Source organism: Anser anser (genome assembly GCF_964211835.1).
Source record: "Anser anser genome assembly, chromosome: 3".
NCBI lineage: Eukaryota > Metazoa > Chordata > Aves > Anseriformes > Anatidae > Anser > Anser anser.
The window spans coordinates 100,432,018-100,448,332 of NC_139722.1; the positions used below are offsets into that span (position 1 = coordinate 100,432,018).

The following is a 16,315-nucleotide window of genomic DNA, read 5'->3' on the forward strand; positions in this document are numbered from 1 at the left end:
TCCCATGTACAAATTTGTGCCCGCTGATAGCTAGCTTTATTATATCTCCTTTTAGACCTCATTTTAAAGAACAGGTGTTCTAAACTTTGTTGATGGTAGCAACCTTCCCTCATTTAAGTGCCCTCAAAATGATGTTACTCATTTGAAAAAAAGATTATAAAATAATGTTCTATTAGTTATGTTGGAAAGTGTCTGAAGAAACTTTATCTGACTTTATGCACGGTACAGATTTCTAGATCTTCATTTGTGTTACCAAGAAAAAAACATTCATAGTGACAACTGGCAAAACCAACAGTAATACATAATAATATGATAGACATGAGAATCGACAGCTTCAGATAGGTAAAACAGAAATGAAACTAAACAGATCAGGTAACTTCTGAAAAGAGAGACATAATAGAAATGGGAAAATATGTGCAAGTAAATCATATCTTAAATGCTGTTTAACTGTAGGGCTTTTGTAGGCTGTTGTCTAAGATATAATGAAACTATTTCAGATATATATTCCATGATATAACAAAGCACAGAAGTCATATTTTTATACATATGATAGTATTTCATAATGTATGCTTTAAATAAGTAGTTCTTCCTTTAAATAATGTTTTCTTTCATTTAGGAATGAATTTCTGCACCTGCTACAGACTGGGACTTGGCTCTGGATTTCAACAACTGTTTAGTTATGAGCAAGGGACTGTAGAGGTGGAGTACTTTTCTACTTCAAATTTATTTGTAATTATGAAATAATACCTGACGTATACTACAGTAACTATTGGTTACTATTCTCAGGCCAATTGCTATATAGGTTACATTTTTAGCCCAATGCATTGCATTATGTTTAAATTGATAAAACTTGTAATTGTTGTACTCCTGAGGATAAACATAAAATAAATATGGTAATGTCACTCATTATGAATTAAGTTCCCTTCCCATGTTTTTTTTTTTTTTTCTGTAAACTTAGTTTCTATCTCCTGTATTGGATGACATTAATTTAAAGGGAAAACTTTCCCATGTTAGAAGTCATACATTTTGTTTTAAAGGCACCATGTCCTTTTAGTGTTGTCTAAAACAAGTGATTCTTTGATATACAATGAACAATGACTCTTATTACTTACAATTTAGAAAGGTATTTCAACAACTATGACAAAAGCACTTTCTAGTACGATAGGAATTCATAATTTTCTAGTGTGGTCCCTGAGTTTTTAACTGAACCATATAGGATTTTTAGTTAATTACCCACATTTTAGTTCTTATGTCTTAAAACCAGTTGGAGAAATTGATCTATGTGTAAATTGTTCACAATTGATTGACTTCTTTGTGTGGCTGACAATATTTGTCTTCTGCAATTGCTCCAAAGGTCACTATGTATTCATGAAAACACCTATAATTTTTGGAATTTTCATGAAATCTGCACAATAAAGTTTGTTACATGTCACTTGCTATGCTACTGCCGAAAAGGATCCAGGCATCCAGTCAATAAGCAGAAATAATACCTCATGGCCTGTGATATACCAAAAATTACAGACACTGTTTGGGAGTTTCCTGACAATGGGGTAGATTAATTATAAGCAATGAATCCACTTGCAAAAATCAGGGACAGATCACTCCCAACCCTTACCAAAATGGCCTAAACACATTATATTTTTAGTTTCACAATTACAATTTGAGTAGTCTTATTACCAGTTTATTTAAAGCTGATGTTTATTTTCAGCTCCCAAAAGGAAAATAATTATATAGTTGTTTAATTACCTGTGCTGGATGAAGCTGAATTCTGAACCTTATACTTTCTTGCAGTGCTTTATTCTCCAATAAATACTAAAGAGCCAGGTTCATATATGGTATGAGCAAAAGGAAAACCTAATGTGCTTAATTGCTCAGTAGTGACTGAGAAAACAGTCCATGATGGCAGTGGATCAGAAGACAAATCCTTATACCCTGAACCCTCCAGCGAAATGAGTAGAGACTTCCTTTGTTGTAAATGCTGGTGAGACCAGCAGATATGCACGGTTTTGAAGCAAAAGAATAGCACCCTTATTGATATCTTTCCAAAAACCTGGGTATTGCTCTTACATTCTTACATGGTCTTTAAGTATTAAAAATGGCATTGCCCTGACAATCGATGGCTCTTACTGACTATGAGCCACACTCCTGGGAGCAGCTAAGTAAATACATATTCCATGTAAAATTGCCCAGCCTCCCTACCTCATGCTCTGCTGTCTTTTATCCCTTTGAAGCTGGTCTGTTCTGATTTTATATTCCTTGCCCAGGACTTTGCCTATCATTGCCTCCAAGTCTACATTCTAAACATATCAATGACTTCATCTTTCCTCACATCCACTTTTCCTCTTTCACAGTCTCTTTTGCAATCTACATCTTTTAATAGCTGATCCCATTTATCCCATTGCAACTCCCTCTGGGACTGATTCTGTGCAGTGGCTTTTTATTGTTCTCTTTCCTCAGAACCATAGAAATATGAGATGGAAAAGGCTGATGAGGTCATCTTGTCCATTTCCCTTGCCAATGTTGAATTGTTTCCTACAGTCTAATTTTAAAATTACTCATTCAGCTGGGCTTCCACCTCTTCTCTTAGAAGATTATTCCACAGTATTAGGCTGTATATCACACCATTAGGAAGTTTTTCCTGATAGTTATCTTGAATTTTCCTTCCTGAGTTTTTGTTCCATCATTCATAGCTACACCCCATTTGATCACTCCAAACAATACACTTCACTCTTGTAGAATAGACATCCTTCAAAATCCACCTATTACTCCATTAAAAAAAATAAAAGAAAATCAGTTAGGTATCTTAGTTAGTTATCTTCCCCCTACACAATACTGTAGCATGATATATCTGATTATCTCTTTTCCCTTTTGCTGCACAAGGAAGGGACAGTCCCTCTCCATTCCAGCTCAGTGCCATGTACGGATGAGAACTCAAGACATTTCTTCCCTGTTTGGTTATAGTCACTGTTTCTTTTATACTCTGGAGACAGGGAAGTCTCTCATATTTATGTGGGTGCAAGGAAGTCTTGTGGCCCATAAGCCTCTTGCTGCATGTAGTCCTGCTTTTGGTAGATATATTTATCTGTGTAGCTCAAGCACAGCACAGGCTCCTGTAGTTGTTATAGTTGGAGTGGGATAAAGACTTTCTGTTCTAATCCTCTTTCATAAAAATTCATGCTGCCATCAAAATTCTGACAATGTCAATTAATTCTACTTATACCTTCCACTCATCCAGACAAAATGTTGATGTTCTCTACCAAAAATGTACTGTTCAGAAAAGGCTGAATACAGACTTACATGCTGCTTTGAATCAGAAACTCTTAGAATTGTTTTGGAGATCTCCTCTAAACATGTCTTTTTTCATGTACTTGAGCCTCTTTCACTCTTTTCATACCCATTTTCAAATCCTCTGAATGAGCACATTTTAGATGTGATTTTTCAGAAGGATTTCGTACCTCTTTGGATGTTTAAATGAGTGGCCACACTGTCAAGTGACCTCAGCCACTTGGGTTGAAGTTATATAAAAGTACAGTCCGTTATTTAGAGACCTAGAAAACGTTTTAAAGTTCTGGCTTCTGCAGTGGAAACGGAGCATTTGGAAATTTGGCCATGAGCACTTATGACAATTTGTTCCCCCATTGTGTAAGCCGAGTACTTCTGTCCATGAATGGACTTGTACATGACAACCTGAGTTCACCTGCATGTCTGCATGTCAGCTTTTGTCAGCCTGATACAGAGTGAACCTAGCATGGTCTTAGAGAGGTCAATGCTCACCGTGCCTACAGCTGTATATAAAGCTGTATAAAAAAGCTGTGTCATAAGAACTGAGGGCACATGTTGGCAAAAACAATCACCTGATGTTCACTAGAATTTGAGAACCTCTTGGGTTCTTCTAAGCAAATATTTTTGTGACAAGCTTTTCTTAACCAATTCCAAATCTGACAATTATCTTGGTAGGGTTGGCTCCACAGAGTCCTGTGGAACATCAGTGATCTGGTCAGAATAGAAATAGATGGGCCATGAATAGTTTCTGTAGGAGGGAAATGAGAGGGATGATTTAGATGAGCTCACCACTTAAGAAGCATATGGGCAGGCTGGAAAGTACATATGCAGCATGGGCATGGCTCACTGAGACACAATTACAGCAGGATATAAGATGTGGCATGTGGAAGAATACTTATACCAGAACTAGTAGTGGGGTAGTGGGGTTTCTCACCCTCCACAGAAAGCTCAGCAGTTTGAAGTCACCACTCACTGCTCTGTTTGAGATTCATACGTGTGGCCTTATGTGTAGTGCTCTGGCTCTGTTTTCTCAATCACTCGTTCTGCAGCTTGTGGAAGGTTGTTTTTGGCAGTTCCTCTCTTGCCCCTTTCCCTGCGCTCTCCCTCTGGCTGTATCTGTAATTGTTCTTGCTCTCTCAGAGCACGTGGGGAGAGTGTGGAGAAATCTGATCTCCGAGCTATGCACCCAGGTTGCTTGCTATTCCTCTCTTTTCAAGTGCAATTATCCAAGCTCTGTGGTTTTCCTCTGCTTTGCTCTTCGTTCAGTCAAGTAGCAGTGTGTTTATTCTGTGCAAAGCAAGAGCAAGGTGCCCCTCCAGGGCTCTGATCCCAGCCACACAGAAATGGCTGACATGATGGTACACTCACTCACTCCTTACAAACTTAGCTGCATAAGTTGATGATCTCTGTCTTCATGTTGTCTCTCTCTATTGCACAGTAAGCTGCTATACTGGGAGACCTTGTCTTTTAAATAGTTGTTGCACTATGTTATTCATTGTTATCTGTCCATTTTTAAAAATTATTATTATTAATTATTAGAGAACAATGAAACATTCTGTATGGGTGTAAGGGGACCATTTTTATCTAGAGTACTACTTCTGGAATAATGATTTATGTATTAAATCCAAGTGCCTTTTGCTAATCTATGAGATGCAGAAATTTTAATGCAAGGATCAGCTCTTAGAAACATCAAGAAAATCTTGTCTTTCCCTGAAGAAAAAGAAATAATATCCTAGCAACATTCACAACAAAGTTTCTCCTGAAAAAAAAATAAAAAATCAAACAACATTTTCCTCTTTTTTTTTTCTCTTTTTTTTTTTTTTTCTGGACACTTGTCTTGGATGGCTTAATGTAGAGTGATAAATATTGTAAGAGATTCCGCAAATATTTCCAGAATTCATTCATGCTGTTTCTTGATGGCACTAATTTTGCTTCGTGTTCTGTCTCAGCTTTCTGTTTTCAGCAAACCTGTCTTTTCTGATATTTTAATGTCTCTGTACATCAGCTAATTATATTTAGGCCAGTACCTCTTAAGTATTTATATTTTCTTTTTTCCTTTCTTCCTTTTCTTCCATGCCCACCTCCCAGAAGAAAGCTTTTCCCCATCTCTTTCTTTTTCCATCCAGTTTCAGAATTACTGACCAACACTGGAGGTATGTGTTCCCGAGATGACAAGAGAAATGCATTAAAAAATTTGCTCTTTCACATGTTTACTATGCACATTTTGTTCTTGTCGCTTGACTGGAGTAACTTTTGGCTCTGGAAGAGGTAAGTCAAAACGATAAAGTGGATTAAAGTAAATTAATGAAAAGAAGGTGAGCAATGAGGACCTAAAAATTTAATTTTTTGGTTTCCATCACATTACTTAAAACAGATAACTCTTTTTATTTTAATTTGTCTTATTTGAAATAGGTATTTCTTACCTACGTTAAAAGGGAAACAATTGTTAGGTGGTTAACCAGGAGTTAGCCACAAAGTGCTGCAGGTGCTGAGATGCACTGGCTAGAACAACAATGCTGGAAACTGGGTGCAGCACACTAGGACAACATTATTAAGGCTGTTCTCAGTCACGGAGAAGGAGATGAGTTTTAGTCCTGAGCAGGCATCTGCTGAATGACCTACTGGCTTATACATATGAATAAGGTCAGTTAAGGTTGGGAAGTACTCCATAGTTTAATTTTGGCAATACTGTATTTGCTCTTTGCTTAGTGGTGGATGGAGCTCAGTTACTCTTGGAGAAGTTTATTTCATATGAGATGGCGATGAGCGCTTTTACAGAAAGACATGAACTTGTGCTGGCTATGCTTCTGAGCACTAGGAAAGCCCATCAGTGCAAACTCAGCCTACCTCCATGTCTCCTGCCCATCTGCAGGACCTGCAGGTTCCATACCAATGAGATTTACAGGGTTTGGGTTGCCTTCAAACACAGGCAGAGGAAGAGCTCACATCTGCTAAGAGCATACTCGGAGGCTGACTGCAGAGACTTGCAGTGATGTTCAGGCTGATTCTGTGCAGCCACCCTCACTCCCATCCAGAATGTTTTTAAAGTGACTGTTTTTAAAATGCCTGCCAGTGTCTTTGCTTTTTGGATGACCGATGCAAAGCACTTGAAAAGGTCTGGGTTTTTGGAAAGGGTTGAGTATCTGCACTCAGGCTCACACCCTATCCTAGCTGTTTGAAGCTGGAAGGCATATAATGAGCCATCACTTCTGATGAAAAGCCATCCTGTTGGGGCGGGTCAAAGCTGCACAATTACATGTACTTCAGAAACAAAAACAAAGGAAGAAACAGTGTGTTGGGTTTGACCCAGGCATCCTAGTAACATCTCTTAAACGAACATGGCTTGCTCCACCCTCACCTCACACATGGACACATAAGCAGCTCCATGTCTCTTGTGCTCCAGGGAGCCTCCCTATACAAAACACCCATCATCCACAGAGCACAGGGTCTCTTCAACTCTGGATTATTGCTTCTGCAGATACAAACACTTTTCTTTCAAAATATATGCTGACTTAGTGCTCAGTGCCCACCTACTGAATTCCCAGGCTCTGGTTTCCAGGTTTCCTCACCCTGTCAGGGATTCCAGTAGTAATTTTTGTAACAGGACCAAGGCCTGGCTCAAAAGCTGGGCTGTCTGTGCCAATGCAGTTGCAAAATTTTTTCACAGTAAAATATTTAATGGGTCTGAGTATAGATGTGAACCCTTATGGGGTGCTATTCTGGAACATATTTTCCATATTTTCATTCACATTATTTTTTTTTCCTCATGTTTCTTTTGCATTTATAACATTATAGAATAAAGTTACATTAAATTATATTTATTTCCTGAATCCCTGGGTCTCTGCAGAATAGGCTTCTCTAAGATTGATGCAAGATACTGGAGTAAGGATTAAGTACCAATTTTAAAGATGTATGAACTATCTGGCTGGTTGCCAGTCACCAAGACAATGAAGTTGCTACAACCTCTGACAAAATCAGTGGTTTAGGAAGGAACTGGGGACACAGTAGCACACGTGTAGAGTAGATTTTTAAGAATATAGTGGAGAAATGGAGGGAGTGTTGAAATCATTTGAGTGGTTGTTTTGGGGAATTGAGGGTATGGTAGCAAGGGCAGCCATGGAGAATATGAGAATGGAGGCAAGGTTATCACAGCAGGGGATATAGGACAAAAACCCACAGGAAACAAGGTTTCATTAGCTCAGCTGCTTGCAGAACAAGTTGTTTTAATTAAGCTTCCCTTCCATTTCTAAAGGGAAAATGGAGAAAGAATAAAAAAAAGGAAAGGGAAAAACCTGAAAAAATAAAATAAAATTAAAAAAAACACACGAAACAACACTTTCAAATATATGTATATATATTATTATTATTCCTTTCTTAGCTACTATACCACTCCCTTTCACCCTAGGAACATCATTAATTACATAAATATTCTTTTTCTATTAAAAAAATAAATGTAAAAGTAATCTGTGTGACCTGATGACCTTATTGTGGCTCCTTTTTTTTTTTTAATATATATATGTAGCTAGGATGTTTTTATAGAGGTATCTGCAGTAGAAACTAATAGTCACTTCTGATAAACAAGAAGTACAGAGGTAAACCCTTCTGCTTTTTCAGCTCTATGATGATTTTCCTATTCACCTCAGTGGGGCCACGATTTCAGTCTATGTTTGTCAGAAAATGTATCTTTCGTGGTATACTTACAAATTTTAGCTCATAGCATTACATGGTGACAAAGCTCTTCCACTCTGCATTATTGTTTTCCCATTGGGTGTGGGAGAGTGTGCTACGGAGAGTTGGACAAGTGTTTAGTCACGCCTGGGTCACTGAAAAGGCTGAAGGGTCTGACCCACTGGGAAACATGGGAGGCATGTTTGAACACTTTGCTGTGCCCACTGAAGTCAGGGATGTCCTCTGAGGATGGTTGTGACAGTACCTGGCCAGGCCACACCGAATCTGGCCAGGCCCCTTGGAAGCCAGGCAGGTGACAATCACCAGCCTGGGGACAAGAAACCTTTAAGGAGCTGAACTTTTACTGTGCCTTTCAAAGTTTCATTGCCTTGTATTTAAATTGCCTTGCAAAGAAAAGGATTTTCTGGTCTTGCATGACCTCAGATGCTCTGCTTGTACTTGTGATGTCCCTGAGTCTGACTGACTGCACAGCCCCTTGGCTGGGCTGAGAGGGTTCAAGCTCTGGCCTCTTTGGGGAGGGCAGCTATTTCCTTGTTTTTAAAGTGGGTATACAAACAACTCACTCCCAGTGTTAGGCAGCTGGTTAGACATGATTAATACCTGTCCATGACTTGAAGTTACTTGGGTCATAGACACAGCTAAGAGAAAAGTGGTAAGCAGAAAACTACAAAATCTGTTTTTGTTTTTCAAGGAACATTCATCTTGTTCAAGAATAGCGGAGGAAAAAGCAAGCAAACAAGCATGTAATCAAGTGAAAGAAAGCAAGGAAGCAAGTAATCAAGAAAGAAAGAAGGAAAGGAGGAAGGAAAGCAAAAGAAGTAAAAATAAGAAAAAAAAAGACTTTGTGTTGTAAGGAGCAACAAAACCTATAAAATACATAATAAACCCACATGGAAAAAGAATATAGTTGATTTCCTGCATCTCTCTGAGTTATGTTTCAGTAAATGTAGAGCACACATACTGTGTTTAAAGCAGATTTGACAACATATAAAACATTAAAAATATTATGACATTGGCCAATATTTATGATGTATATTTCCACACATAAAATATATTGTGTCATGTCATTGATTTTAAAAAGCATGGAAATTGGCCATGTCATAATATTTTAGAGGTTTTTTATACATTGTCAGAGCTATTTTAAATATATGTGCTCAACATTTTATGAAACTTCCAACACATGGACATAAGGAAAATATATTCTGAGTCCACAGGAGACCAGCATTTCAAATGTAAAGTTTAGCTTATGTGCATTTGCTAACACAAGAAACCTTTTCTTTTTGGTATATTTCTTGAGCTGCAACATATTCTCCTTGTATTTTGCACAGATTTACATCAGTGGTGCCTAACCTTTAACAAATGAGAGTCACAGTTGACTCAGTTTTAAAGCAGGCAAAATTCTCACTGAAGTTTTGCAGAACGGGACCATCAGGCAACACAAACAGCTAGAGAGAACCTCACAAAAAGAAATGAAATTCAGTGGCAAAAACCACCCAGTATTACTAATTATTTGCACTTCCAGATGGAATCTTTGCATGCTAGACTTCAAAGAAGACTATTAACACAACTCAGAGACATTTGGAAAATCCCTGCTGGAAGAGGGTGAGGACAACATGGGCTAAAATGGGCTGGGTATTTTATCTATGTGAAAACTGAAAGACTAAAGGAGCTGAAAGGTTGAAGTATTTATCAGGATCAGAGAGAAACATTGACAGTTTCTGAAGTGAGAACTTGATTTCTAGGTCTGTGATTTAGCAACATGATCACCCTTGCTTTTCCAAATTTCTTAGGAAATGATGGCAACAGTTCTGCCAGCATATTATTTCTAAGCTCATTTAGTTTGCTTGCACTTATTGCCACCTGTCTACGTATGGGGCCATCACGCAAATGGTACTGGGGATTCCTTTGTTGTTGTTGTTGTTGTTTATTTGTTTAATTTCTTACTTTATACTTAGCAGAAAGTAACCGTAGACAGGTAATTGCTTCCAAGGATGCTACATAACCTGTCTCTCAAGGTCTTTAGAGGAAACTGAGAAGCAGCAGATGTGCTGCTTGGAAGGGTAATGTATATGGCACCAACAAGCACTACAATATAATTATAATTATAGGCATCACAGTGAATGAAGATGGGTGGAGGTAGGGGCAGAAGCCAGTTTTTGCTTTAGCAGCATTGGAGACCTACCTATGCTACTGTGGGGCTGTGACATGGCTCTAATTAGCCATTTAAACATTACTTCTCTTTTTGGCTCCTGAATGCTGGTGTGGCAATTCTTTCAGCTAAACGTGTGCCTAATTGAAAGAGCAGCAGTGCTTTAAAAATAAAGAGCAGCTTGGAGAGTGTTTTAAAAACAGTTACATTCTGTAAATGTGTCAGTCCCCTCCCGCAACCAATTAGATTTGGCTCTTTAAAAATAAAAAATAGTAATAATAAAAAAATTGCTGGCTGATAGGGAATGTTATTTCTGTGCTTCCAGGAACACTGGGCTTCTAGGTTCTGCCCAACTGGTTTAGCTTAGATTTCGATTGTTTGCTTGACTGATTTATCTGAAATATTTTAAAAGGTAACATAAAGACAGATTCTCCAGAGCAAGTTATTGCTTTCACATATGCTTCATGTCAAGCTTTGGGTTTTGTGGAGGGCTTACTTTTGAGGGGACAGAGGAGGTGAGGGAAAGTTTGGACAACATATGCATCATGCCGTTTTCTTCTTCCTTGTGTGTTTCTCTGTCATTCAGTACATGTCATTTCCAAGTGATTACCCTTGATATACAGGCTTATTATATGGGAAAAGACCAACTGTTGCAAAGTCCTAGGTATTCAAGATAAACAGAAACACAAAAGATCTTTAGTTTCTTAGGGGCCAGGAGGACCATATTGTCTCCTGCTGAGGAAAGGGGAAGCAAGGAAACGACCTAAACAGTGCCAAGTAAGGAAAACAATTTGGAAGAATGGTATGTATTTGCAATTAAAAACAAAGACTCCAATTCTTTCCCTCTGAGGACAAAAACTTGGTTAGAGACAGGAATTCAGAGCAAGCACTTTCCATATTTCTTAGGAAAACATGTCCAACACAGTGACAATGAAAAGTGGGAGTTTTACATGCCTCGATATCCAGAAAATGTCAGTCTCATGCACAATTTGTTACAGTAGTGGCATTAAAGGTAAAATAAAATCTTAAGCCACTCCAGTCAAAAGAGGTGCATACAAGAGAGCAATCCCTGGAAGAAAGTTAAAGCAACAGAGAAAAGATGGCTCATCAAGAAACACAAAGCAATTTGTGTGGAGAGAGAACATTCAGTGTAGTGTGTCAAGCTGTTTAGGTGAAGCAACAATACTGTCACCAAATGTTTTGAAACGTGCATAGCAGAAGTGCATCTGGGGCTAGTTCATGAATAGTCCCATTTAATGCTTCCGTATGAGACAACTGGATTTGCAGAATCCTTGCAGAGTGACTGCGGTATGCTTTCTCCACGTTAAGCAAAAGTCAAGAGAAAATGCTCATGGTAAGTGAGCAGACACCCACGGAGTTTAAACAAAAGGATGCTTTAGAAGCGTTATAACTCCATGTCAATGCCCAGTCCTGTAGCTTTGTGTAGTGGGTTTACGTGGCAAGGTTTTGGTAGCAGGGGGCCGTAGGGGTGGCTTCTGTGAGAAGAATCTAGAAGCTGCTCCATGTTAGGTAAGGGCCCCACTGCTGACCAGAGCCAAGCCAATAAGCGATGTTGCTTTGCGCCTCTTTGAGAGCATATTTAAGACAGGGGAAAAAAAACACGCTGCACCACACAGCAGCTGGGAGAGTGAGAGGAGTGAGGAACAGCCTTGCAAGCACCAATGTCAGTGAAGAAGGAGGGGGAGAGGTGCTCCAGGCGCCGCAGCAGAAGTCCCCTGTGGCCTGTGGTGAGGACCATGGTGAAGCAGGCTGTGCCCCCGCAGCCCATGGAGTACCACGGTGGAGCAGGGTTCCACGCTGCAGCCCGTGGAGGAGACCACGGTGGAGCAGGTGGACCTGCACCGACGGAGGCTGCGGCCTGTGGAGGACCCCCACTGGAGCAGATTCCGGGCCGGACCTGTAGCCTGTGGAGAGGAGCCCACGCAGGAGCAGGTGACCTGGCAGGAGCTGCTGCCCGTGGGGGGATCCAGGTTGGAGCAGTTTGCTCCTGAGGGATGGACCCTGTGGTACGGATCCATATCTGGAGCAGTTCTTGAAGAGCTGCTGCCTGTGGGCAGCCCACATCAGATAAATTCACCAAGGACTGCATCCCGTGGGAGGGACCCCAGACCACAGGGGATGAGAGTGTTCGAGAAGGAGCGGCAGAGAAGCAGCGCTATAGACTGACCATAACCCCCATCCCCCCATTCCCCTGTGCCACTCGGGGGGAAGAGGTGGAAGAGGGTGGATGGGGGAGAAGGTGCTTTTGGTTTCTTTCCTTTGTTTCTCGCTTCTTTAGCTTGTTAGTAATAGGCAATAAATCTTACTATCTCCCTACGCTGAGTCTGTTTTGCCCATCACGATAATTACTGCACGATCTCCTCGTCCTTATCTCAACTCTTGAGCCCTTTTCATTGTATTTTCTTCCCGTTCCTCTTTGAGGAAGGGGAGTGAGAGAGCGGTTGTGGTGGAGCTCAGCCGCCCACCCGAGTAAAACCACCACACTTTGTGAAGTATATTTTTCCATTAGATTTTCAAGGAGAGGAAAACTATGACCAGTTTAAGATGTCAATCACCCCAGACAAACCATGGTAGTGTTCCTCGCTGCCCATATGGACCCCATGTAAGAAATGAGGATGCTGAAGATGTACATGCTGTACATCAGGATTTGATCTTGCAGTCTTCCCCATCCAGACAGACAGCACTCATTGTCCAGATGGTGTCCCCTTGGGTGCAGGAACACTGAGGACCTGACAAGATTAAAACCAGAATGTTGCGTTTCAAGATCCGGCCACTTAATGTCCTTAGGGACCTAAAGCATTGACTGCATGCATCAGCAGTGAGCAGAGAGGGGAACAGATCCTGTGCTGTAGTGCTGCTGCTCAGCCCACATCACTAACACCTTCTTGAATGTTAGGTCTTACCTGGAAGAGTCAGCAGGTTTAGGTCAGGGAGGATCTGGCCATTAGCAGGAATGTTCAGCAACACCATGGAGCAAACATGAAACACCTGGCACAATCCCAGATACACACAGCCTGGAACATTAATGGCACTCAAGGGATAAAATGACCAAGCTGTAAACCCCTCTATTCCCACCCTCCTTCCTTTTTTATTTTTTATAAATTCACTTTTGAACATACAGTTCATAGATGCTTTCCACTTTCCTTTGTCCCCCTGTTTCTTACTTGTGACTCCTTGGGGCCTAATTGAGAAAAATCGTTCTGCACCATTTACTTAGGTTTTTGGCAGGACTTTTCTAGCAAAGAGTTAGGAATGCACTGTTTCTACATGAATTCACACACAGGTCAGTCCTTGTGCAGTGCACACACTTGAGGGATTGAAAATGACAGGATTCCCAGTTTGTTTGCTCTGAGAAGACTGCATACACATTTTCTGTCTCTGTCTCACACGTACTCGTACACACACATCCATGTACGTGCACTTAGACTCCTTAGTGGCAATGACTGGTGCTATGCCTGTCAGTGTCAATGCAGTATCAGTGATATCGTGCAAAGCTTAGATTAATAGTAAACAAGTTGTTGGTGTCAAAGGCAAATGGATGTTTTGCTCTTTCCCTAGGAATAAGAGAAAAGTGTAGCTGGTAAATTACCCCCCCCCCCCAAAAAAAAAAATCAGAATCTGAAGGTTACTGATAAAATAACAGCTTACATGCTACATGTAACTGACTTCTTGACTTCATGCCTGGCTGGGCATGGTGAACATTAGGAAATATATAAGTTATTAACTAAGTGATGAAGAAGAATACCAAAACATAAAGGGTGTTGGTGCTTATTGTAAATATGTCAGGACTGAGCTGTATTTTCATCAGATGGCACCAAGAAATTGTGTTTTATGGAGCACAATGTAGTTAATCTAGCAATTTATGTGTTAACCATACCTACAGATTTATTTATTTATTTATTTATTTATTTATTTATTTGGGGGAAAACGGGGTTCACTCTAAAATTCATTGTAAAATGAATACTTTACAATGGTAGCCCCAGTAACACTTCTGTATACTGTCCTTCACATTTTTGTTGGCTTGCTGACACCAGCCGTTTAATACTTACTATCCTGTGAACATTTCTGTGTTTTATAGTTCTGTACATACTAGAATAAGGAGGGAGGAGAGGGCCTGGTATATCTAATAAGGAAACACACATTATTCTTTACTGATATGTTTTTGTTCTCCACTAATCATTTTTTTTTCCTTTTCACTGAAGCCTGTGGAAGAACTGCTGTCGGAACAGAAAAGGGCAGATGGTAATGTGTATGTGAAGTGTGGTTGTAATTATTTTATTACCTAGGCAAGCATAAGGCTTGTTTATGTGAGAGGAGGAGATAAATTCCTTTAGGTCACTGGAGAAAAATCCCAGGCCTGTAACTGATTTCTCTGGTGAGCTACCGAATTCTTTGCTTCCAGCCCTGTACCAGGCAATACCTTTTCTACACCACCTATAAACAAGATAAATAAATAAATAAATATCCCAGAAATTCGGTTTCATTGGATGAGGCCTCTTTGTAAGGCAGGGCAAGGGAGGATCAAGCATGTGAGCAGATGTTCTGACACCAGGCTGCTCTCCAAGGCAGTCTGCCTGGCCCACCAGCACCAGGACCATGCTGCAGCTTGGCTGGTCCTTCCTGCTGAATGTAGCTAGGTGCTGGGGAGCACTCCCCCACTGCTCATGCTGTCTGTGCTACAAACAATCACTCCGGGAATGTGCTTTCAGCTGTTTTGGAGGTGGTGGAGCAGTAAGGAAGGGGTATGTGAGCTCTGTCAGTAAGACCTCTGGCTGCCATCAGCCCAGCTAAAAAAGCAATGAAGTAATCCTGAAGAGCAAATAGGAGTAGCTTGTTTATAACAAAACGTTGTCTTTAAAACTTTCAAGGTTGAAAGTGTGGAATATTGTATGGATGAGGTGGGAAAAGTATTGCTTAGATGCAACGATTTTTGAAAGATGCAAGAGTTCCTGTGTTTTAATTCCAGCTGTAATAGAGTAGGTTTTAAAGCTATATCACATTTCAGACTTATGTATTCAGAGCATTATCCTCGCTATGTTTCTTCAGATTGAGATGATTTGAAGAAGAGAGGAAAGACACCCTTCATAATTATTTTTGACCATACTGGTAACACACCATCGCAGGTCACTGTGATGCTGCAGAACTGGGACTGAAGGAATGCAGTCAGTCCTAAGGGAACTCAGCTCCTCCTGCCCGCTGGAGCACCCACCCTGCTCAGATGTTCTGAAGAAAGCTTACTCTCCTTGCTGGAGATCCTCCTACTGACTTCTGTGGCCTTTGGATTGCTTACCTAGGAGGTAGCCGCAAGGGAAAGGGCAGGAGGACATCTTCCAGCCATGTAGCCCTCTGAGACAGTCTGCTTCCTGACCTAAAGAGGCTGCAGCAGTGCTGAGCCTTCACCCTGACACTTGCAGAGAAAATTCATGCAAGAAATCTCCTTTAAGAACTGAAGAAAACAAAGCCCTTGCTACAGCTCTTGCTAGACACTGTTTATAAAGCAAACAGTTTGGAAAGGGCTTGTTACATATTTATGGCATTTTTAAAAATAGATCGTATGGCTTAAATATGATACTGTTCCCCACTTCAGGGAAAGTGAAATCTTTCCTCTAGAGTATAAAATATTCCAAAACAGAGGACTGTTAAATTTCAGAGAAAAAAAATGTTTATAAAAAACATGCTGACATTGTAAAAAATTAATAGTATGCTTGGAACCCTTTGAGTCTTCAAGATGGTCAGTTCAACAGAAAAAAATGGCACTTTCTTATTATAAAATTGGGTTGCCTGTCTTAGGTTTTCCCTAATGAAAGAATTTTTGGAGAGAATAAAGCTCACATTGAGTGTTCATAGCCCATCTTCCCCTCAGTGTGTAATTTAACCACCCAACCCTGTGGCCTGGAACACTTATGATTACAACTTTAATAGTTATTTTGGAAAAAATTGGTAGCCAAATATTCAACCTTTTGAATATTATGTATGAGAGTTTTTCTTCTCTTAAATGTCATAGGAAATTATTACGAGTCTGTGTGTGTGTGTGCGCGCACGCGTGCATACCTAAGAAAAATAAATTTACTATTTCATGCTACTGGTTTCATTACTCGAAATCTTGACAGCTATAGCCCTGGGTGGGGCAAGAAAGTTGAGCCAAATTCTCAGTCATTCTGAAATGGATCATAT

At 40.2% G+C, this 16,315-nt stretch overlaps 1 long non-coding RNA gene across 2 annotated transcripts in view; it reads left to right on the forward strand.

The window, feature by feature from the left end:
- The window catches only part of LOC310896829, a 61,151-nt gene extending 46,449 nt beyond the window's left edge, over positions 1-14,702 (forward strand). Inside the window, exons 3-4 of one of the 2 annotated variants that reach the window (XR_014581862.1) lie at positions 617-12,073; positions 14,344-14,702. This is a non-coding gene — a long non-coding RNA (uncharacterized lncRNA). Of the gene's footprint in view, positions 1-616; positions 13,690-14,343 lie in introns of those variants that run through there. The other variant, XR_014581863.1, reaches the window with a different exon arrangement.
- Positions 14,703-16,315: the final 1,613 nt, after the last annotated feature.